The sequence below is a fragment of the Chelonia mydas genome, chromosome 14, assembly GCF_015237465.2.
Source record: "Chelonia mydas isolate rCheMyd1 chromosome 14, rCheMyd1.pri.v2, whole genome shotgun sequence".
In the NCBI taxonomy this organism is placed as follows: domain Eukaryota; kingdom Metazoa; phylum Chordata; order Testudines; family Cheloniidae; genus Chelonia; species Chelonia mydas.
Window position 1 is genome coordinate 10,820,114 of NC_051254.2, and position 23,700 is coordinate 10,843,813.

The 23,700-nt window shown below is 41.0% G+C and overlaps 1 protein-coding gene across 15 annotated transcripts in view; it reads right to left on the reverse strand.

The window, feature by feature from the left end:
* STXBP4 (syntaxin binding protein 4) overlaps positions 1-23,700 on the reverse strand; it is a 143,919-nt gene that overhangs the window by 37,211 nt on the left and 83,008 nt on the right. The gene's annotated exons all lie outside the window — the stretch shown is intronic.

Here is a 23,700-nt window from a genome sequence, read left to right on the forward strand (position 1 = left end):
TTTAGGGTCTGATTCTTAACAGTCTTGAACTTTGTGTTATCAATACCTATACAAAGAAGGTGTAAAAACAACCACTCTGATTTGCTATTGTTTTACACCTACTTTGCACAGGTGTAAATGACTCCACCAGGCGTGACGCTGAGCAGAATCAGGCTTTCTCTGGCCTTTACAACCCTGGGTGTAACTCCTTGGAAATTTACTCGCAAACCTTTCTGAGACACTAAGAGCTAGCTTCAGAGAAAACGTATAGATGTTTCCATGCGAAGCACAATTGACAAAGTGCTACATGGGGTTTTCAGATGTGTGACTTCTACTAAAGTCAATGGGATTCACGGACTTAATGCCATAGCACTTAACACAGTGAAAGAAAACTTCTAAGAAGATGGAGTTGTTTATATATAATAACTAAGCTACCTGCTCTTTTCTCCACAGGTAATTATTAGAAGCACGACTTTCTGAGACAGAACCTTGGCTATACACACTGGGTTTTATTTTGAATGTGACCCTGTGTGAAAGACTGTTGATGATGTGGTGGTATTGGGTGATATGTTTCAGGAAAGCCTTTCAACTTGACTTTTACCTGTGCTATGCTACACTTATTTTTCTCTTTGAAAATTCAGTGGAAAAAGGAAAAGTTAAGAAAAAAATGCCATAGCAGTAGATTATGTGGATTAAAGCCAGGATCATGCTCTTAGCAGACGGTGAAAAATGCTGGAGAAAGCAGCAAAAGTCAGTATGCAACGGTGAGCCTGCGTTTGAGCAGTAGTTTGTTATAACCTAGATAAATCAAAGTGTAAGGACCTGAGAAACAACCCTTTGGAGACCAGAGGCATACAGACATGCATGTATATTGTTCTGTGTGTGCTTTGATTTGGAAGGCATCTGGAAATCTTAGTGAGCTTGGAGTTAAATTGTTTTGTTCAAGCCCCACTGTATCTCAAAAAGCAGCTCATCAGAACCATCTGTGAGCTTGCTGGATTGCACACAGCATACAGTCTCTGAGAAATTCTCCATACCAAGGCAGGCCCCAAGAGCACAGGCGTTAGAAACCCTTCCCCTAACATATCCAGCTTCCTCTCTCCCATGAGCCTACCCAGGACAGCAACCCAACTGGATCTCTAGCTTTGCCATTCCTGCATTCCAAAGGCTTCCAGTGTTTCTGCTTAGCTATCTGGGATGGAAAGCTTCCCGACCTCTCCAGTTAGAGCTGATCCACTTTGTATAAATAAATTATTCTGGGGGGGGGGGGGGGGGTGGATGGAGAGAAAGACTCTACTGCCTGGTGTTTTGGGCACTCACCTGGGATACGGGAGACGCAGGTTCAAGTTCATGCTCTGAATCAGGCAGATCAGAGACTTGAACCTGGTCTCCCATACCCCAGGTGAGGGTGCACGTGCTCGCTCTTTTGCAGAAATGTCATGCTGGACCTGAGAAACTTTCCCGACAAAAACAATAAAAGTTTCCATTAAAAGTTCTGGTTTTGACAAATCACAATTTTCCTACCAAAAAATTGTCAACCAGCTCTAGCCTTTAGTTCTCAGACAGGAACAGAGTTCTTTGCACCTGCAGAGGCACTGCTTTCAAAGGGTGAACTGAGACTACAGGTGTAAACGATTTTTTGGACATATCGGAGGCCCAAATGCAACTAACAGAACACAACTGAAAAGCAGCAAGGTGTGCCACTGGCTGGGCAGAAACTACACAGCTGGTGAAGAGAAGTCCTGAGTTGGCATATGCTGAACAACCCCAGTGGCCTCAGTGCTATTTAGGAGAGCTTTAACTAAAGAAACGTTCTGAAGGACATTTTCCAACCAGCTCTAACTAGCAATATCTCTGAGATTTGGCATTGTATATGGCACTACCCGTGTCCATTGTATCTACTATAAATCCTCACAATCCACACCTAAAAACAATTCCACATACTATCCTTGGAGAAAAACAAAACCAACCCTATATAGGGCTACTGATATATGACAACCTCCAGCATCTGACTCCCACAAAGGGTGTGGGGGGGAGAGAGAAGGATGTATTAAGTTATTAATGTGTTGCCAGTGAATTTACCCTGGCATTCACCTATTGTGAGAGGGAGTAGATTCAGTCCTTCTGTGATCATCTGAATAGTATAAACTGGTTGACAATGATATATATTAATCTTCCAAATTTTCTTTGAGAATAGTTTATTACACATATTATAGCTTCCGAGGAGGAATAAGGATGAAATTCCAACCTCTCTATATAGTCCCTTAAAACTGTAGTTATACTATTGTTTTTATATGCAGAATCATTTTCTGAAATCAGAGTAAGTTTTTGAGAGACACAATCTTTCTCTGGGACTAGTGTGATCTAGACAAAATCAGAAAAGATGGAGCCCTTGTGATACTAAGGGAAAAATCTTGGCCGCATTGAAATCAGTGAGTCCAGGATTTCATCCCACATGTACTTCTGCCTTCTGTGACCCTTCATCGTTCCTGCAAGCATGTCACCACATGCCTGCTCGAACATCAGACAAAAAATTTCTGCACAATAACTGATGAAACTTCAGTGATTGATTTACTTTCACACAGGTTTTAAAAGCCCTCTATGTCAACCTCTTCATTTGTCAGTGACAACCTCTCCACTGTCAGTGAAGTATCTGATTAGATACAAGCAGTTGCCTTCATGACAAGAATGTTCAGAATTCTTAGGATCACTGGTCAGCCAAGCATATGAAGCAAACTGAAGAGAAACTGAACTTCGCAAATTTGCAGAGCCTCTCCACCCACCTTACTGTCTTAATGCCATTTATAACAATCATATTTTTCATTGCAAAGTCCAAGAACTGGATTTGGTTGATACACTGGGGGTTTGGCCAAGCGGTTTCATTTCACTCTTGTAAATGAAAATTATAAGCAGGTGACTTATTCAAAATTTAAAAGAAACCACAAAGTTTTAATGAAGAAAATTCCTGACAAGGGAGCACTAGAGCATTAATTATTATTTTTGACTGTATGTCTCTTGTAAAAGAAGCTTTTGAGACATTTGCTATTGCTATAGCAATCTATTTTAATTTGGCTTCCTGACTTCTACTGCATCAAGTTAAAGCTCCTCTTAATCCAGCACTGCTGGTTTCATTTCCTATTTTTCACCTTTCAGCGCCTTAAACTCCTCTGAATCCTCTGTTGTTACTGCCCCCTTTATCCTTTTTCTCCACTCTTAGGGCTTTGTCTACTCTTAAAATGCTACAACAGCTCTGGTGCAGCTGCACTTCAGGGTAGACACTACCCACACTGACGGGAATAGTTCTCCAATCAGCGTAGGTAATCTACCTCCCTGAGATGTGGTAGCTAGGGTGATGGACGATTTCTTCTGTCGACCTAGTGCTGCCTACATGAGTACTTAGGTCAGCTTAACTACGCCACTCGGGATGTAGATTTTTCATACTCCCAAGGAATATAATTATGCCAACCCAATTTTCTAGTGTTGACTAGCCCTCAGTTTTGTGCTTCCTTTTCTCATTGCTCCATCATGTAGCAAGGAGCTCCCATGTCTTGTTAGTTGTTTTCTTTGCACCCATTGCCCTTGGATATAACTTTCACCTCCTTCAAACCCACTTGTTCCATGTAATCATTCATAAGTGTATCTACTTATCAGTGCTATCTCCATACCCTCTTGGGTCAGAACTGTTGCCCGATTTATGTCTGTCCAGAAAATCGTTAAGTACTTCTACTTCCAATTGTAAATGGGAGTTGAAGGTGCTCGGTAACACTCAGGAATGTGTTCTGCAACCTAGATGATCTGGCCTACATAGTATAAACTCACTGAGTCTTACAGTTCTTATGCATTTCCTATTTGCTTTGTAAAGTGCTATATTCATTTGTGGAATTGCATAAATAATACATCTTGGTTGTGGGTGGCTGCAAATTCCCTCTTTCAAAAAAAATAAAACTATATACAGCAGTTCAAAGATGAATTTCTTTGCAGCAAACAAAATGCAGAACTGTGCTGATTGTTTGTTACATATATTTGAAGTTTCCAAATATAAGTACAGTAACATAATGGTACCTACAGTTGGAAAAGACCTATTTTATGATTTAGTGAACCCCTCTTTGTAGGAGAATCATTTCGATAGAGGACATATCAGAAATTAGACCAAGGAGAGATTTAAAATTTTTATTAAAGCTAATGTTAAAAAAATTATGTAAAACATAGGTTGAGAAAAGCTTGTCTGTACATCTGGGTATAGTGCTTAGATTATCCACAAATACAGAGTTTGTTTTTAAAAGACATATAAGACATAGAGTACATAAAGAGCAATAACCCAAATTTAGGTGAATAAAATTAACAATACAGTTTAGATATTAGAATCCAAATATTCGGGTACATCACTCATGAAGAGTTGTACAGAGAGTTGGTTGTGGAAAGCAAAATAATCAATGAGTGGAGATTGTCCCTCAGTAATTGTAATTGAGGATTAGGAATGTTGTTCTGAGCTACATGGTCAAACACACCCTTGAAGTACGAGAACAGTCTCTCGGATGGGGTTGCACAGTAAGATGAGAGCCCAACGAGGATCTCTCTCGTATCCTTAGGGCGGTTTGACCGGTAGAGCATCTGGATCCTAAAAGCTGCTGCTGGGTTGTAGCGGCGACTGATGTTCCTTCTCCTGGATTCTCTCCGGTGGTGGTGATGTCTCCACACAGGAGTTCTGTGAGCAGTCGGTGCGTTCTCCTGAGTTCCCTTCCTCCTAGATACGATTTCTGCAGACAGGTATTTAGTGCATCTGTCTACAAGGAGGTCAAAGTCATCAAAGAAGGCTGTCCTCGCCAACTCCTCTATCCAAGTGGCTTGCCATGGTGTGGTGGCCCTCACCGTGGACAGCTGCTCCTCTGGTTGCTCAAGCACCACAGGCTAAGGCTGGAAAATTGCTGTAGGATTATCCTGTTGCCTATTTTCCTCCCTGTGTTGAGTACTCCGTTTGGCCGGACCTTGAGGCGTGATCTCCGGAACGAAGGAAGTGTCTTCCCTTACAGATTTTAGGGAAGTACTTGTCCTTTTAGGAAGGAAAATTTTGGAGGCAGCGATACTAGCTGTTTTAGGGATGCGATCTTGCTTGGGAGTTTCCAGAGAGATGCTGGTCCTTCTGTGGGTGAGTTCTGTCGGGGGGGGCTTTGATGTAGTATGAAACCTTCTGGGGACAAGATCCCACTGGGTGGTTTTGGAGGCCGTGCTGATCTGCCTAGGGGTGAGGTCCTAGCAGTCGATCCCCTAGTTCAGGGGCAGGAAACTGCGCCCTGAACCCCCATCCCCCAAGAAGAGGAAATGCAGGACCCATCATAATCGTGCCAGCAATTTGCCACACATGTCAAAGGATGGTTGAGAAATTATTTTGGTCCCTTTTTCTATTCATAGAAGTTGCAGTCATTTCACTTCAAGCACATGTACAGTAATGTTTTAAACGCATATATTGGCTTTTAAAGAGGAGCTTAATGTGTTGGGCTGTTAATGGTCACAATTCAAAGTGACGCAATGATACAGTCTCAAAAGCCCCTAGGGACATTATGATCGCATGAGTCTTGTGCCACATTTTTAGCAGAGTACATCAGACAATGTGCTTATCCATTTCACAAACACATTCTGACCTTTGCCTTCCATAGTCTCACCAAATAATTTGCCCATCCTTAATTAATTTTCCTTACAACTATTTAGCATTGCTTTCAGCTTCTCACAAAAGGTATGTCTACACTGCAATTAAAAACCTGGGGCTGGCTTTTGCCAGCTGACTTGGGCTCACAGGACTTGGCCTAAGGGCAGTTTAATGGTGTTGTAGACAGCGGGGCTAGCGCTGCAGCCGAGCTCTGGGACCCTCCCACCTTACAGGCCCCTACAGCCTGGGCTCCAGCCCGAATGTCTACATCACAATCAAACAGGCCCTTAGCCCAAGCCCTACAAGCCTAAGTCAGCTGCCATGGGCCAGCCGCGGGTGTCTAATTGCAGTATAGACATACCCAAGGTGATCATCATCTTCACTACTGGAGTAATAGATTCATTTCTTCATACATCCCAAATATTTATTGGTACTGATAACACAAAGGAAAACCAAGCAACCTAACCTGCATATCTCCTAAATGAAGCATATAACTACTTCCAGCAGCATTTAAGCTTTGTAAGCCACACTGACACGGAAGCCTGTCTATAGTTCATTTACCATCACAGCTAATCAAGCTCAAGGCTCTATCATTAAATCACCTGAATTGGAATTAATATTAAACATCACGCTTAAGGAGTAATTCTGAAGCCAAGCTGCGTACTTATTCAATCTCAAAGCAAACAAATTCTCTAAGCAACAAAAAAATCAGAAACGTCTGTCAGGTTTCAGAGTAGCAGCTGTGTTAGTCTGTATCCGCAAAAAGAAAAGGAGGACTTGTGGCATCTTAGAGACGAACAAATTTATTTGAGCATAAGCTTTTGTGAGCTACAGCTCACTTCATCGGATGCATGCAGTGGAAAACACAGTGGGGAGATTTTACGTACACAGAGAACACGAAACAATGGGTGTTACCATACAGACTGTAACAAGAGTGATCAGGTAAGGTGAGCTATTACCAACAGGAGAGCGGGGGGCGAGGGAAACCTGTTGTAGTGATAATCAAGGTGGGCCATTTCCAGCAGTTGACAAGAACGTCTGAGGAACCGTGGCGGGGGGGGGGGGGGGGGGGGGGGGGGGGGGGGAGGAAAGAGGGAATAAACATGGGGAAATAGTTTTACTTTGTGTAATGACACATCCACTCCCAGTCTTTATTCAAGCCCAAGTTAATTGTATCCAGTTTGCAAATTAATTCCAATTCAACAGTCCCTCACTGGAGCCTGTTTCTGAAGTTTTTTTATTGAAGAATTGCCACTTTTAGGTCTGTAATCGAGTGACCAAAGAGACTGAAGTGTTCTCCGGCTGGTTTATGAATGTTATAATTCTTGACATCTGATTTGTGTCCATTTATTCTTTTACGTACAGACTGTTCAGTTTGGCCAATGTACATGACAGAGGGGCATTGCTGGCATATATCACATTGGTAGATGTGCAGGTGAACGAGCCTCTGATAGTGTGGCTGATGTGATTAGGCCCTATGATGGTGTCCCCGAATAGATATGTGGACACAGTTGGCAACGGGCTTTGTTGCAAGGATATGTTCCTGGGTTAGTGTTTTTGTTGTGTGGTGTGTGGTTGCTGGTAAGTATTTGCTTCAGGTTGTGGGGCTTTCTGTAAGCAAGGACTTGCCTGTCTCCCAAGATCTGTGAGAGTGATGAGTCGTCCTTCAGGATAGGTTGTAGATCCTTGACGATGCATTGGAGACGTTTTAGTTGGGGGCTGAAGGTGATGGCTAGTGGCGTTCTGTTATTTTCTTTGTTGGGCCTGTCCTGTAGTAGGTAACTTCTGGGTACTCTTCTGGCTCGGTCAATTTGTTTCTTCAATTCAGCAGGTGGGTATTGTAGTTGTAAGAACGCTTGATAGAGATCTTGTAGGTGTTTGTCTCTCCTCTCAGAGGTGCCACAAGACACACCTGTGTTTCTATCTTGTTTGACTATCATATTTTTCAGAAGTAAACACAAATAGTATGAGTTAGGCCTGTGTTACCCTCTCTTTCTTTTCTGCTGGTTGACATTTCAAATAATGATTTTCCAAAATCATGAAGAGATTTGAAACATAGAATTAAATTCAACAGAATTGGGGTAATAGATTTGCTACGGTACATGGTACAATTTTTGTTCCTTTCTTGTCTTTTCATAAAAGAGGTTTTGAATGGAGCTCATCTCAACATCCACCAATGCATGTGATATATCCATGCATGCTATTATCAGCTGTTATACCTTCTCAACATGAAATACGCTTCCAAAATTCATTTGTCAACAAGATTAAAATCTTTGGATCAGAATCTCAGTCCCTGCTCATTCTTCCTTTATGCCATTCTTGCAGGGAGGAAGAGCTGGTTATTCCATTTGATGGCTCTATGCAACCTGGTTCTGGATCCTGATAACTAATAAGTTATGCAGCCAGAGTGAAATGTGCTCTGGTGACTCAGGGCTGGCAGAACAGACCCCAAAGGGCCAAGTAGAGGTCAAGCATACCTGGGGAACTGGCCATTTATTTTTTGATGCTCTCAGCCATACATATTGTATTGTCTATTGATAATCCCTGAACGGACTGTAAAATGTAGGTAGAAAGAAGTAGCTTTCAGAAATGAATGTGTTTGTGTGCCACTCCATTCTTTAGGCTCTCTCAAGGGCTCGCCCCAGAAACTATGTATTTTCATCTTACGAATAATGCTCTGCTAAGAGGACATTCCATTCCTATCTTCCACATATCAAATTCCATTCTAAGGCCTGGATCTTCTCTTATGTTGTTGATTTAGTAAAACAGAGATGGAATCAGGAAAATAAAATCAACAGAAGCTTTTGTTAACTTACATTATGGCTGGCTTTTCTGATTGCTTTTCTCCCCACATATTTCGGATCCTAGAAACAGTGCTTCAGGCAAAATATTTTTTCCTTACTTCTAATGGTCAGGGCTCATGAACATGTCTCACATAGCTTCCCATTTCATTTTTCCCATTTCTAATTACAAGTGTTGTTAAGATCTAGAATAGGCTTCCAAAGTAGGTTGTGAAATCCCCAACACTGAAGGTTTTTAAGAATAGGTTGGACCTGTCAGGGATGCTCTAGGTTTACTTGGTCCTGCCTCCTTGTAGCCTGACATTTCTATGATTAATGAGAAGATATTAATTTGATCCAACTGTGTTAAAGAACAATCTCATTCGCATCCTATCAGCCAGTTAGATAACTATTGCACAGTTGATAAAGACTGGTATCAAAAAGACACAAAACCTATGAACTCAATGAAAAAAAAACTTTTTTGGGGGGTGCGGGGTGAGATCTGGATATGTCAGACCATCTGACAGTGATAAATTTTAGTCTTTTATTACCATTTGTAAATTATGAATGTTACATCTAACATTCTCCAATTCACCTTACTCTAATATTGGCCTGTGAATAGCTTGCTGAAGTTAAGTACTCAAAAACAGCAAATTTAAATATATTAATAGAAACTTCTCAACCAGCTGATTTATCGAGTGACATATTAATAATCTGAATAGTACATGTGGTTACTCTAGTCATCAGACATTACAGCAGCCCTTTGTTCTCCTAACTTACAAAATGAAGAAATCCACATTTAGAATGAACTCTTGACTACATTAGTCTGTGCACTAAAGTTCTTCAGTAGTTAGTGGGAGTTGCATGCATCTACCCAAGGACTGAATTTGGCCCTCTGAATCTCAAAGATTGGTAAAGACGTTGCCTCATAAAATACTGGTTTATTTTTAGAGAAATGTAGAACTTTCAGTGATAACTCTAATGTTCTGAAAAACACCCCTGGGAAAACTACTGGAAGAGAATATACAATTCTATTAATGATAAAATATTGATATGATAATTTCAGATAAAAGCTTTTCATACTGTAAGATCACAGACAATCTTCATTTTTCTGAACGGTTATTAAAATCAGAAGGGAAAAGTTCAGCTGAGATTCGTTTTTATTCAAGCAGCAGTTTAGTGGTGGAAGTAAGAAATAAACCCACTACACTGAATATGAGCAATAAAACACCTTCTCTTGCTTAGCTGATGGCAATCAAATGTGTCTAACTAATTATACACAAATAGCTGAAGTCAACAGACCTTACTGAGTGTACTTACAAATAATACTGCTATAAAACATTCTGACTGTATTTTAAGGGAAGAGCAGAATGCAAATTAACTACCATATTGTTTCTGTCGCCAGAGTTTCTGTCCTTCTGCGGTACAAGGCATAAGAGATTCAAGCATTTGTAAACAACAGGTTAATGAATATTAAACCCTATTAGCAATTAAAAATACCCCAACCCTTATGCCGTTGTAAATGTATGCTGATTACAGCCATACACACTGAGACAGCTTCTGCTCTGTTACCCCAGAGAAAATCCAGAGTACTTCCATTAGCTACAATTAGGTGCCAGGACCAGTGCAGCTATACCAACTGCTGGCCACTGACTGCTGAATTTGGGACTACCTCTGAGTGAAGATAAGCTCCATGTTAGTGACGGCAAATTCCTTGAGGTCCTGGGGTGAAGGGTGCCAGTGAAGTCCAAAGTATTATTAATTACTCTAATTTTTGGGAGTTGGGGCTGATCTTCACTACCATGCTGCAGCAGCGCCGATTGCAGTGCCTGTGGTGAAGATGTGCTATGTCGACGGGAGAGCGCTTTCCCATCGACATAATTACTCCACCTCAACGAGAGGCAGAAGCTGTGTCAGCAGGAGAGCGTCTCCCACACTCATACCGCGGTGTAGAAACCGTTTTAAGTAAATGTAACTTACATCACTCAGGGGAGGGAGGGTGTTTTTTCCACATCCCTGAGTGATGTATGTTACATCAACTTAAGCAGTAGTGTAGACAAGCCCTTAGTCTTTAGAGGGAAAAAAATCCAATATTAACATGCTATAATAGGAAGGTAAAGTACATTATGGAAGCATTTTTAGATTGCCATCAATACTTATCACATTTAGCTTGCATTGTCTTTTAAAGTATCAGGTATTTATGAAACAGTTGCCAGTTTCAACAAGCAGTTCTGGGAAGGATGGGCCTAAGAGCTACGTAATATTTCCATCAACGCTGTGGATAGCTGTTCAATAAAATATAAGCTGCCCGATAGATGCAGAATACTTAAAGCAGAGAGAAACGTAAAACCAGAGATTCTCAGCTTATTCTGAACAAACGGAGTTTTGCTGGGTCAATTTGGCAATTAATATTTCCTTCTGGAACTGCATTTAAGAAACTGATTATTTGCGATTTCTTTCTTGTGGTTTTAATTTACCCTGCTTCGTACTGAAGTGCTGCTGGCTTCCCAGTGGAGGTATGATAACAATAAAGTGAGCAGACCTTTTTTATACCTTTTCTAAAGTTTTTTTCTGACTTTAGAAAAGGTCTGGAGCTAAAAGTGGAAATAACCTGGAACATCAGATTTCGGCAGAACATAGAAACCTGCCTCCTTCACAGGGAAAGCTGCAAAGACCACATCATATCAGTGCTCTTCACCCTTCACAAGCTTGCATCTTCCTTAGGCTGACAATTCCAGGCCCTCAACAGCTGCACCACGAACAGCCTCTCACTGAGACAACTGTGGTTCTCTGGGACCATGTAGCTAACAGTGCCCTATTCTGAACTCTTGAGAACAGCTATAAGGCACACTCAGTACTGGGAGATTTCTTCAAATGTATGTGCTATTCTGGGCTGAATTAAAGAATTTTGGGGCCCTGTGCACTATGGCAGTTGACAGCTCCCCCATCTTCCCTGCCCATGGAGGGGAGTGGGAGGCCCTAGGGGTATGTGCTGTACAGTAAACCTACCTCGCACTTACCCTGCAGCATTTCCTGCCCTGCAGATTGGCCTGGCTCCCTGCTCTGCCCCTTTGGCTCTCGCCACAGTGTGCAGATGGGACCCCCCCCCCTTCTTTGCCCCAAGTTGGTTGTGTGTGTGTGTGTGTGTGTGTGTGTGTATGGCAGTGGTGTTTGTTTTTTCCCCCTGAAAAGGGGGCCCTGTAAAAATGCACCAAGTGCACACTGCTTAATCAGGGACTGGTGCTTTTTTTTGATTGGCTCCCTGCAAGTAGGGGCAAGGGGGGAAGAGAGTCAGGGGTGCACAGCGGGCCCACCACAGTCCCAGACTGAACGGCGGGGGGATCTAGTCACATAGAGAGTGTTGGGGTTCTTAGGGATTGGCTTGTTTTGGCCTTGTTTTGAAATGGGATTAGCCTGATTTTTGGTTTATTGTGAAAGTCGGGGTGCTTATTTACCACGTGAAAGTTGGCAACTGTGATATTCATATACGGACATTTAAAATGTGGTTTCTGAGAGTACTTCCATGGCTGAATTTGACATTTTCTTTTGGTTAAAGCTTGTCAAAATGGAGGAGGAGGAGAGGGGGAGTTGGAAGGCAGGGAACACATTTTGTATTGTAGAGTAGCAGGAAAAAGAAGTGAAATCTGAATAATCCATAACGGAAGAAACCTAAACATGTATTCCATACACACTAATTCTTAATCTGAGCTCCTAAACTATAAGTCTCATTTTCCCCTTCTCTCTTGTTCCCTTGATTGCTGTCTCTATCTTGGAATTCAGTAGTCTCCTTTCCTTCGTGGATCCACTTCTCTTGTCACATTCTATTGTGCTATCCACCCACTTCCATCACTGTCAGTGCACAGCCTCACTGACGCATGTGACTGTTAAATATAATTTTAATTAAAAAGCATTTATTGGCAACTAATCAAAATGACGGGGTCCAAAATTAGAATTGAGCAGAAACTGACTGAGATTTTAAAAGTAATAGCATTAAATGATATGCCTTGCTCTCTAAGTAAAACCTTCCTTTCATGCCTGGAGTGACATTAAATTCAGTGCCTAGGGCTGGAGTGAACCACCTACACTGAAAAGATACAGGCCCACACTGGAGTTCATTTCATGCCCAGCACACACCTTAATGGATAATATCAGTTATTGTTGTTTTTCATTTGATACAAGAATGCATATTTTTTAAAAAATGCACAAACACAAAATATCCCTGGAGGCTATTAAAAAAGTTCCTGTAGCTGCACCTAAAGGGTTAAGGGTGTGATTTACACACATGCTTTTTCTAATAGTGTATTTTTAAAATTATGTCAAAGATGCCTAGAGTCCAAGAGACAAGCTTTTCTTTTCTTTTTGCTTATAAATCTAAATAAAAATAAAAACACAGTGTCTGCATTACGATTTCATTCCAGACACAAATGTCTCAGCATAGTTACCTCCCAATTTAATTAAAAGGGTCAAATTAAATACTAATAGCAGTCAGGGATGTGAGAAAAAACCTCATTAATGTTCACTTATGTATGTTTTACACTGTTGTATAAAATTCAGCACTGTGCAAAAAGTTAGCACAGCATCTATGACCCATTTAAATTCCATGTAAGGCCTCCTTCTTGTGCCTAAGACATTGACACTTTCTTCCTCCAAATCCCTCTTTAAAACATACTACTTTTAAAGATTTCCTATTTTTCTCTCCTCACCCAGCTTTCTTTATCTGCTTTGCCTCTGAACTATCATACATGCGCATCATATAGGTCTGAGTGACAGTCCTTAGTGTCTCACTCTTACCTACTGAAAAAAGGTGAAAAAAGTCACATATGAAGAAAATGGCAGAAGGAACATACAATCCTTTTTATCCAAAATGAGCACTGATTGTCTTAGACAGAGAGCTACTTTCTTGCTTCTTCAGGCGATGGCTAAACCACGTTGGCAGGACATTCCTGGAAGATGTTCTTGCTCTTAAGGCAGTGGCCTGGGACTAATGAAATCTGCGTTCAATTCCTGCCTCTGCTATAGACTTCCTATGTGACTGGACAATTCATAGGTTCTGTGCCTCAGCTCCCTCTCTACAAAATGCAGATAATACTTCCTTTCTCTTACCCTCGGTATGTCTTGTTTATTTAGACTGTCGCTCGTTGGGGCAGGGACTCCTCTACTATATTCTGCAGAGCACCTAGCACAAAGGGACCCTGATCTCAGCTGGGGTCCTGTAGGCACTAGCACAATATAAATTAATAATAAAGACAGCGTAGGAAGCTTGCGTTGCTGAGTTTATGGACTGTGAATTTCTGTTTCCATAGCTACCAAGAACAAGCAGAGCTTTCAGGGGAAGTTTCACAAAGTTGGTCAAATTTTGCTACAGCAAGGTAAGAATAAAAACTGAATAAAATCCTCAGGCTTTTAAAAGTCTGTTCTTTAATAAACTCTTCTATCAGAATGTTGAAAAGGCAGCTAACCAATCTGTACTAATCTTATTAGCTCATCTGCATTTTAAGGTATAACAACTTCATGTACATGCAGTTCATTATAAAATGTTTTGATTAAAAAGTCAGTACAGACAATGCCTGCTCAATAGCTGACTCATCTTTCATATTAAAGGGAGATGAATGGAGAGGGAATAAATGGGTTTCTAGAGGTGACAATACAGAGATTTGAAATCTAGGTCACAATAAAGAACACTCCCATCACACACGGGATTTAAATACTGAATTTTCTTTTCCTTGCTGTGAAACAAGACGAAAAACAAACATGTTTAAACATCAATTAATAAGTGTATAATTAATTTAAATTAAGCAACTCCTTGATTAGCTTAATATAAAATGATTCTGTTTATCTATATCCTTGACCATTTATCCAGTTTCGCTACTTTGTGCATCTCTAACAGAATTTATTTTCTGAATCTCATAGGTCAAATCAAATGTATGGGCCCTGATGCCCAGCTCCTGTGAGAATACCCATGGGAACAATCTGGTACAAAAAGAAAGGGGGGAAAAAACATATGAGGCTCTCCAAAATCATTCAGCTGAGAGGCTGTTATTGCTTTCCCCCTCAACTCCCAAACACACACACACAGAGCCCTAGTTCAGATCCAAAATCAATAGTAGCTCAGGAAAGTCTTAGAGTACCAGAACCATTCAGAGGTGAGGGCTCACACATATGCAATAATTCTTGTCCCCCCGCAAACCTGGCAGTGCCACTTAACCTGACTGCAGCTGCTTCCAGCTTAAAGGGGTAGCTGTGCAGAAAGACAATACAGACCATACCTGGTTTCATGTCCTGATGTGTCCTCTCCAGACTACCCCTTCCAAATCTGGCTTCCTCTCCCCTGTCTCAGGTCTATTCAGTTCCATCTCCCTCATTGAGTATGGACCATACCACCACAAGGTCCAAGAAGAGGGAAGATGATGTCACAAAGGTGGATGACTCCCCCTCCCATTTCATAAAAACAAACAGATTCAGACAAAGACAGTTCACTTGGGTGATCTGGACTATGATGTGTTCTGCAGTATTTGTGAGTCAAATAGCCTACCCTTTCTATAGGAAGGAGATGGGAGAGAAGAATCCCAACCTCCATTGAAGAATTTGAAGGAAACTCTAGGAGGGGAACAGTTTCCCTTCCTCCTCCTCCCATGGAGTCCTCTTGTGGGAAGGTACAATCTGGCTCTGGCTGAACCCCAATTACCTTATGAGACCTGCTGGGATCAAAGCTTGAAGTTGATATGGTGGCAGGGTTATTACTTGAGCTTTGTTTTTGTTAACTTTCACATGGATGTACTGAATTTACCTAGAAGTTTCTACTGTTTCCAATTTCCAAAGCACATATGAGCCTTACATTGATAGAAGCAATTAATTAGAATCTCCCTGTATGCCAAACAACCCCACATCCTTCCATTCCTAATTCCCTATTTTAAAATCAGTCAAAATCCTGGCCAAAAAGAAAAGGGTTTACGCTGCGCCCTGAAGCTCACCAAACAAGTACCGTGGAAAAAAAGAACAAAAAGCTCGGTGGAAGTTTTTTTTGCCACCTACCACCCCTCTGAACATCACTGGATCCAATACTCATCCCGGTAAAAAACAGGCACAGCCCCCTCTGGTTTCATTGGCCTTGCTTATCCTAAGGTTGGATTAAACAATTGCATCCACTGCTTTGAAAACACAGGGGCACTGTGGAAAATAAGTTTTCTTGGCACATTCAGCTGCTTTTTGAACCATGATCATGCTACAGTTGTTCTAATTTGTTGTTTAAGAAGAAGTTACTCACCTTGTGCAGTAACGATAGTTCTTCGAGATGTGTCCCCCTATGGGTGCTCCACAACCCACCCTCCTCCCCTCTATTTCAGAGGTCTCCATAAGGGCTCTGCAGTAAAGAAGGAATGGAGGGGGGGAGGAAGGGTTTGCCTGCGCCATGCTAGATAGCCTCGAGGCAGATCATGAGGGAGGGAAAGCGCATGTGTAGGCTGAACTGACACTGCTATCTAAAATTTTCAATTAGAGGTGCAGGGACACCTACAGTGGAGCTTCACAACCCACCTTGTTACCATAGGTGGAACTGCACTGATGGTAGCAAAACAGTGCAACAATTACTAAAATCTGCCTGACTAGACAACACCATAGAGACACCAGATCAGGTTTTACCCTGTGATGTGTGATGAGCATCACAGCATAGCTTCAACAATCCATCACTGTGTTTGTACTGAACATCCACCACTTACCTAGCATCTGGCCCAATTCTCAAGATGTGTGTCAGTATTAACCCAACAAGCACTTAACTTCCCATAAATATTTAACTGAAGTCTTGGTTCAACAATCAGATATGGAAAAACAAGCAGAGTTTCTATGCTATCTCCTTATAAAGATACAGATAATATCATAAAATCATAGAATATTAGGGTTGGAAGAGACCTCAGGAGGTTATCTAGTCCAATACCCTGCTCAAAGCAGGACCAATACCAACTAAATCATCCCAGCCAGGGCTTTGTCAAGCCGGGCCTTAAAAACCTCTAAGGATGGAGATTCCAACACCTCCCTAGGTAACCCATTCCAGTGCTTCACTACCCTCCTAGTGAAATAGTATTTCCTAACATCCAACCTAGACCTCCCCCACTGCAACTTGAGACCATTACTCCTTGTTCTGTCATCTGCCACCACTGAGAACAGCCGAGCTCCATCCTCTTTGGAACTCCCCCTTCAGGTAATTGAAAGCTGCTATCAAATCCCCCCTCACTCTTCTCTTCTGCAGACTAAATAACCCAGTTCCCTCAGCCTCTCCTCGTAAGTCACAATATGCTTGGATTTATCCTGAAGACCAAGGAAACTCTTGTTTTTATCTCTAATGTTATGGTGGTTCGACTTGTAATTTTGAGTTATTTATTTTTTCTATAAATAAAAAAGTAGAGGCTGTTGCCCTCTGGTTTTGTTGTTGTGACCTGGTGTCCAGGTACCTAATGAACTACTAACAAGGTATCAATTAAGTATGCAAATTAGTAGCAAGACACAAAATTTAAGTATGTTCGCTCAATTATTATTTTATTAACTGTCTTTACTCAGTGAACCCTGATTATATTATGTATAAAAAATAAACAATTTTAAAATGTGATTAAAAGGCTTAATTTAGTCCGTATTTTATAAGTTTACAAAAGAGAGACAAATTATGCACTCAAACACTGGTGGAAACCTGAAGTAACTTGATTTCAATGAAGTTATTCCAGATTTCCAGTGGAATAACTGCAATCAGAATTTGACCTGAATTATTAAAGATGATTCATTTAAAAATTTATTTTAAAATGTAATTATTCTGTCCTTTCTAAATGAAAGAGATTGTAGATCTTTAAGACGACATATCTCTGGAAAAATCATTATGGCTAATCCAATTAAAAATCACAGGAGCTACACTGATTTACACCAGCTGAGGATCTGGCCTTGAATTTTCAGCTTCCAGCTAGGATTACATAATCATTCTGAAAGGATAGACTGTTCTTCATCACAATTTTACTGTTTGTAGATTGTTTTCTATTATGCTGTACAGTGCCCTAGAGTGGAGGAGGTGGTTTTATAAATAACATTATTCTTTTCAGTTTAAGGCAGCAATTCAACAATGCCTAGATTTCATGGACATAAGGAACCTGATTCTCCTCTCACACCCATTTTATACCAGTGCAGCTCAAATGAAGTAAACAGAGTTATTCTTGATTTACACCAGTGTAAGTGTGTGAGGAGAATCAAACCCAAGGTTTGAATTTAACTCCTAATGAGCATTATTTTGCTATGTCAATTAGCTTTAATCATTAACTCCTGCCACTGTCACAGCAGTACAGAAGTGTGGATCCACTGTTGATTCAGACAAAAATGACCTAAGTACTATTGCTCACTTAAATCAATTCTTGAACAATTTACAATTATATACAATTGAATATTTTACTTGATTTTCTATGAAGCACTGCTCTCACAGTAATCATAGGCCTATAGGGAAGTGGAGCGTAACCAGTGATATGACAAAAGATGTGGCACAAAATGAGATTAGTGAAGTAGAATATAACAGAATTTAGCATTTTATGGGGAATTAGGTTATACCCTGGACTTCAGAATCTGATTCTAAATTCTGATCTTCCAAATTGCATTTTTAACATGCTCCACTCGTTCTGAAAAAAAAAATATCTAACAGGAGAAAAGCTCATTTTGTAGTTTATACACTCATGATCCATAAATGACACAGTAGTTTGTAGATTTTTGCTGCTTTCGATTGAGATCTTTTTAAAAGGCAGCTATACCAATTGACAGGTGTTGCACTACGTAATGTAATGGGTCTTTTCTATATTTGATTTCAATGATCGACTCAGTTGTTCATGGACTTACCAGGCCAATGAATACACAAAACTATAATTGTAGCTATCATCATGTTGCTCCTTCCCAAGTCATTTTTACACTAGGAAAAAGGTGCATTTTTAACACATTAGCTAATAAATAGTAAAAAAATATATACATTTTTCCTAATGAACACATGGTCCCAGAGGGTTCACCTTGGAAGAAATGATACTTTCCTTCTGACAGTGAAAAGATAAGACAGCTGGATGTATTGCTGGATATTTTGCTAGCTCAAAAGAATGTGGTCTCACATTTCAAACCAGACCTCTTTTTTGTGTGCATAATTAGAAGCACCTGGAGCACATGGTCATTTTGGGAGGATTTATGAAAGGGGATACACTATATCCTAGTAAAGAGAAGAGGACAGAAGTTGATAAAGTACAGGTAGAAACTGAAGGAGAAGCAGTCCAGTGATAGAGTCCCATTCAGTTACATAAATAAAGGCAGACAACGCAATACTGCCAAATTTCTAAGTGCTTGTATACAAATGCAAGAGGTCTAAATACTAAGATTGGTGAACTTGAGTACCGGGTATTAAATGAGGATATTGCTATAAAAGGCATCACAGAAACTTGGTGGAAGGATGACAATTAAGGCTGTGAGTTTGTCATGGCGGTCATGGATTTCGTGAATTTCCGGGACCTCCAGGACTTCTGCACTGGCTGGTGCGACTGGTCTGGGGGCTGCCTGAACAGCTGGGGCACCCCTGGGCCAGCCGCACTGGCCGCTGCTGAGGTAATCTCAGGCCACCGTGCCCCCATCCCACAGCAGCAGCAGGAGTTTGGGTGTGGGGAGAGGGTTCAGGGCAGGGGGTTGGGGCATAAGAGGGGGTGAGGGCTCTGGGTGCTGGTGCATGCCTTGGGGGGGCTCCCCGGAAGCGGCAACATCCCCCTCCTCAGCTTCTAGCAGGCACCTCCGTGTGCTGCCTCTGCCTGCAGGCACCGTCCCGCAGCTCCCACTGGCCGTGGTTCCCAGCCAATGGGAGCTGCGGAGCCGGTGCTCGGGGCGGAGGCAGCGCGTGGAACTAGTTAGGGAGCCTGCCATCCCTCCCTTCCGGACCGTGCGCCGCCCCCCCTCCAGCACCCGCAACCGCCCCAGGCTGCTCCCCCCCACGAGCACCCATGGTTCCCCCAGGCTGCCCACCACCCAAGACTTAGTCAGGGGTATATAGTACACGTGATGGACAGGTCACGGGGCTGTGAATTTTTGTTTACTACTCGTGACCTGTCCATGACTTTTCCTAAAAATACCTATAACTAAAATGTAGCCTTAACGATAATCAGTGGAACATGGTAATACCAGGGCACAAAATATAAAGCAATGACAGAGTAGGTCGTGCTGGTGGGGAAGTAGCAATATATGTGAAAGAAAGCATAGTCAAAAATGGTAAATATCTTAAATGAATCAGTTAGTACCATATAATCTGTATGGATAGAAAGTCCATGCTTGAATGCTAAGAGTATAGCAATAGGAATATACTGTTGACCACCTGGCCAGGATGGTGACAACAACTGTGAAATACTCACGAAGAGAGAGGCTACAAAAACAGAAAATCCCAAAATAATAAGGGATTTCAACTATCTCCATATTGACTGGGAACCTCAGGCTAGGATGCAGAGATAAAATTTCTAGACACCATTAATGACTGCTTCTTGGAGTAGCTAGTCCTGGAACCCACAAAGGGAGAGGCAATTCCTGATTTAGTCCTAAGTGGAGCACAGGATGTGGTTCGTGTGTGTGTGTGCGCGTTTGCATGTGTAATACCAAAGAAACCCACCACTGTAACATTTAAACTTCAAAAATGGGAACTGTACAACAATGAGGAGGCTAGTTAAACTGAAATTAAAAGGAACAGTCGCACGAGTGAAATGCCTGCAAACTGCATGCAAACTTTTAAAAAACACCATACTAGAAGCGCAAAGTATATATCTACTCGAAACAAACAAACAAAAAAACCAAAACAAACAGTAAGAGGACCAAAACAAATGCCACCATGGCTAAACCATGCAGTAAACGTGGCAGTTAGAGACAAAAAGATATCTTAAAAATTGGAAGTCAAATTCTACTGAGGAAAATAGAAAGGAACATATACTCTGGCAAGTCAGGTGTAAAAGTATAATGAGGAAAGAGAAAAAAGAATCTGAAGAGCAACTAGCAAAAGATACAAAAAGAACAGCTAACAGCAGTTGTTTTTGTAAAGTACATCAGAAGTAGGAAGTCTGCCCAACAATCAGTGAGGTCACTGGTGATTGAAGTACTAAAGGAGCTCTCTAGGAAGACAAGGCCATTGCGGAGAAGCTAAATGAATTCTTTGCATCAGTCCTTACTGGAGAGGAGTTGAGGAGCTTCCCAAAATTGAGCCATTCTTTTTAGGTGACAAATGTGAGGAACTGTCCCAGATTGAGGTACCAGGAGAGAAGATTTGGGAACAAATTGATAAGTTAAACAGAAATAAGTCACCAGGACCAGGTGGTATTCACCCAAGAGTTCTGAAAGAACTCAAATATGAAATTGTAGAATTGCTAACCCTGGTATGTTTCAGAGTAGCAGCTGTGTTCGTCTGTATCCACAAAAAGAACAGGAGTACGTGCGGCACCTTCGAGACTAACAAATTTATTAGAGCATAAGCTTTCGTGGGCTACAGCCCACTTCATCGGATGCATAGAATGGAACATACAGTAAATATATATATACACACACAGAGAAGGTGGAAGTTGTCATACAAACTGTAAGAGGCTAATTAATTAAGATGAACCCTGGTATGTAACCTATCGCTTAAATCAGCCTCTGTACCAAATGACTACAGATTGCTAATGTAATGCTGATTTTCAAAAGAGATTTCAGATGTGATCATGGCAATTACAGGCCAGTAAGCTTAACTTCAGTACCAGGGAAATTGGTTGAAACTATAGTATAGAACAGTATTATCAGACACAGATGAATGTGATATGTTGGGGAAGAGTTAACACAGCTTTTGTAAAGGAAAATCATGCCTCACCAATCTATTAGAATTCTTTGAGGGGGTCGAACACACATGTGGACAAGAGCGATCCAGTGAATATAGTGTATTTAAGATGTTCAAAGTCTTTGACAAGGTCCCTCACCAATGGCTCCTTTGTAAAGTAGGCCATCATGGAATAAGAGGAAGGATCAGAAACTGATTAAAAGACAGAACACAAAAAGTAGAAATAAATGATTGGTTTTGACAATGGAGAGAGGTAAATAGCAAAGTCTCCTGAGGATCCGTACTGGGACCAGTGCTGTTCAACATATTCATGAATGATCTGGAGAAAGGGTAAACGGTGAGGTGGAAGAGTTTGCAGATGATAAAAATTATTTAAAATAGTTAAGTCCAAAGCTGACTGAAAAGAGTTACAAAGTTATAAAGCTGGATGACTGGGCAACAAAATGGCAGATGTAATTCAATGTTGATAAATGCAAAGTAATGCACATCAGAAAACATATTCCCAACTACACAAACAAAATGATGGGCTTTAAATTAGTTATCACTCAGGAAAGAGATGTTGGAGTCATTGTGGATTGTTCTCTGAAAACATCTGTTCAATATGCGACAGCAGTCAAAAAAGTGAACAGAATCTTAGGAACGACTTGGAAAGGGATAGATAAATAAGACAGAAAATATAATGACACTATATAAATCCATGCTCACACCTTGAATACTTCTTGTCACCCCATCTCAAAAAAGATATATTAAAACTGGAAAAAGTACAGAGAAAAGCAACAAAAATGATTAGGGTATGGAAGAGCTTGCATATAAGGAGAGGTTAAAAAGACCAGGACTGTTCATCTTAGAAAGGAGACGACTAAGGAGGGATATGATAAAGGTCTATAAAATCATGACTAGTATGGAAAAATTGAATAAGTGTTATTTATACCTTCACACAGCCCAAGAACCTGGGGTCAGACAGTGCAATTAATAGGTAGCATGTTTAAAACAAACATAAGGAAGTACTTCATCACATAATGCATAGTCAACCTGGGAACTCGTTGGCAGGGGATGTTGGGAAGGCCAAAAGCATAACTGGGTTAAAAAAAGATTCAGGTAAGTTTATGGAGGATAGGTCAGTCAATGACTATTAGCCAAGATGGTCAAGTATGTCCCATAACTTCTGACTGCCAGAAGCTGGGACTGGACAACAGGAGATGGATCACTTAGTAACTGCTCTGTTCTGTTCATTCCCTAGAAGACAGGGGATACTGGGCTAGATGGACCATTGGTCTAACCTAGTATGGCTGCTCTTATGTAGGAATCTGCAATGAATTGCATCCACAATTTGGTGCCTGCACTCATCCAGCTTTTGTGTGTGGGGGGGAAGGGGGGGCATTCACTGCAGGTTCAAAACTGTAGGAATAACTCACTTCACCTGCAAGAATAGAGACCTACTTTTAAAACTGAGCTCCTTTTCACTATAAAGAATGTATAGCCTTTTCCACAGGAGCATTTAGAAAAATCAAATTTCAGTTGACCTCAAACTCCATTAATGTACGTTTATTTATGCAGCTAGCAACTACATCGGATATTTTGCCACTTGCAAGCTTTCCCTCCAGTTTGTTAGCATTGTAGTCCTTATCAAGAATTAACTATTATATTGATTAGAGCCAACATATAAGAGTCTCAGATTTCTTTCATGCAGGCTAAAGGATGTATTTGTGGTTTGCAAGTCATCAGTAAACTTAAGCTGCTGTCCAAGAGTTGGCACAAGCTTCCAGGAGGGAATTAAATTCACAGGTATATTTCCAAGTGAGAAAAGAGGACACCCTCAAGTGAGTGCTGAATGAGAGAGATGGCTGAATGCACTTGTTTCACCTAAGTGTGATTAACCAGTGAAGAACAGTTCTTAGGAAATTAGCAATTGCTGAAACAGTTTTTTCTAACCCATCTGTACAACAAAATCTTTGCCCGTATACCTTGACTGATATTAACTTTGAGAGTAACTGGACTAAAATAGGGGCTCTGAGATTGTTTTTATATTATGTGAATGGCATAATATTAGTATGTATCAGCAAGTTTAATAAAAGTTTTGGCAGAGCAGACCCAGACATATAACCAGATGTTGCACAGCCAATGAATGAAAACCCAAAATAGTGGTGTTTTTTCTTATTTGATAAGACTACAATGATTGTACTTATATATTTTTACGCATGAAGTTCCCATGTCAGTAACAACACTGAAACACTCTTAGGAAGCTTTAACCAGCTTATTATTTTATGGCATATACTTACCTCCCAATATTTCCATTATGACTTCCGATCATTTATCCCAACTTAACGCCTTGTATCTTGCTCTCCCCTCATCCATGTTTCAGGCAGTTTGTGGTCTCTACAGCCAAGATTCCTTGTTCACCTCTTCCTATTACCTTTAAAACCCAATCATTTCAGAAATCTTTCCTTCTCCCTTCTCCCCCGCCCCAA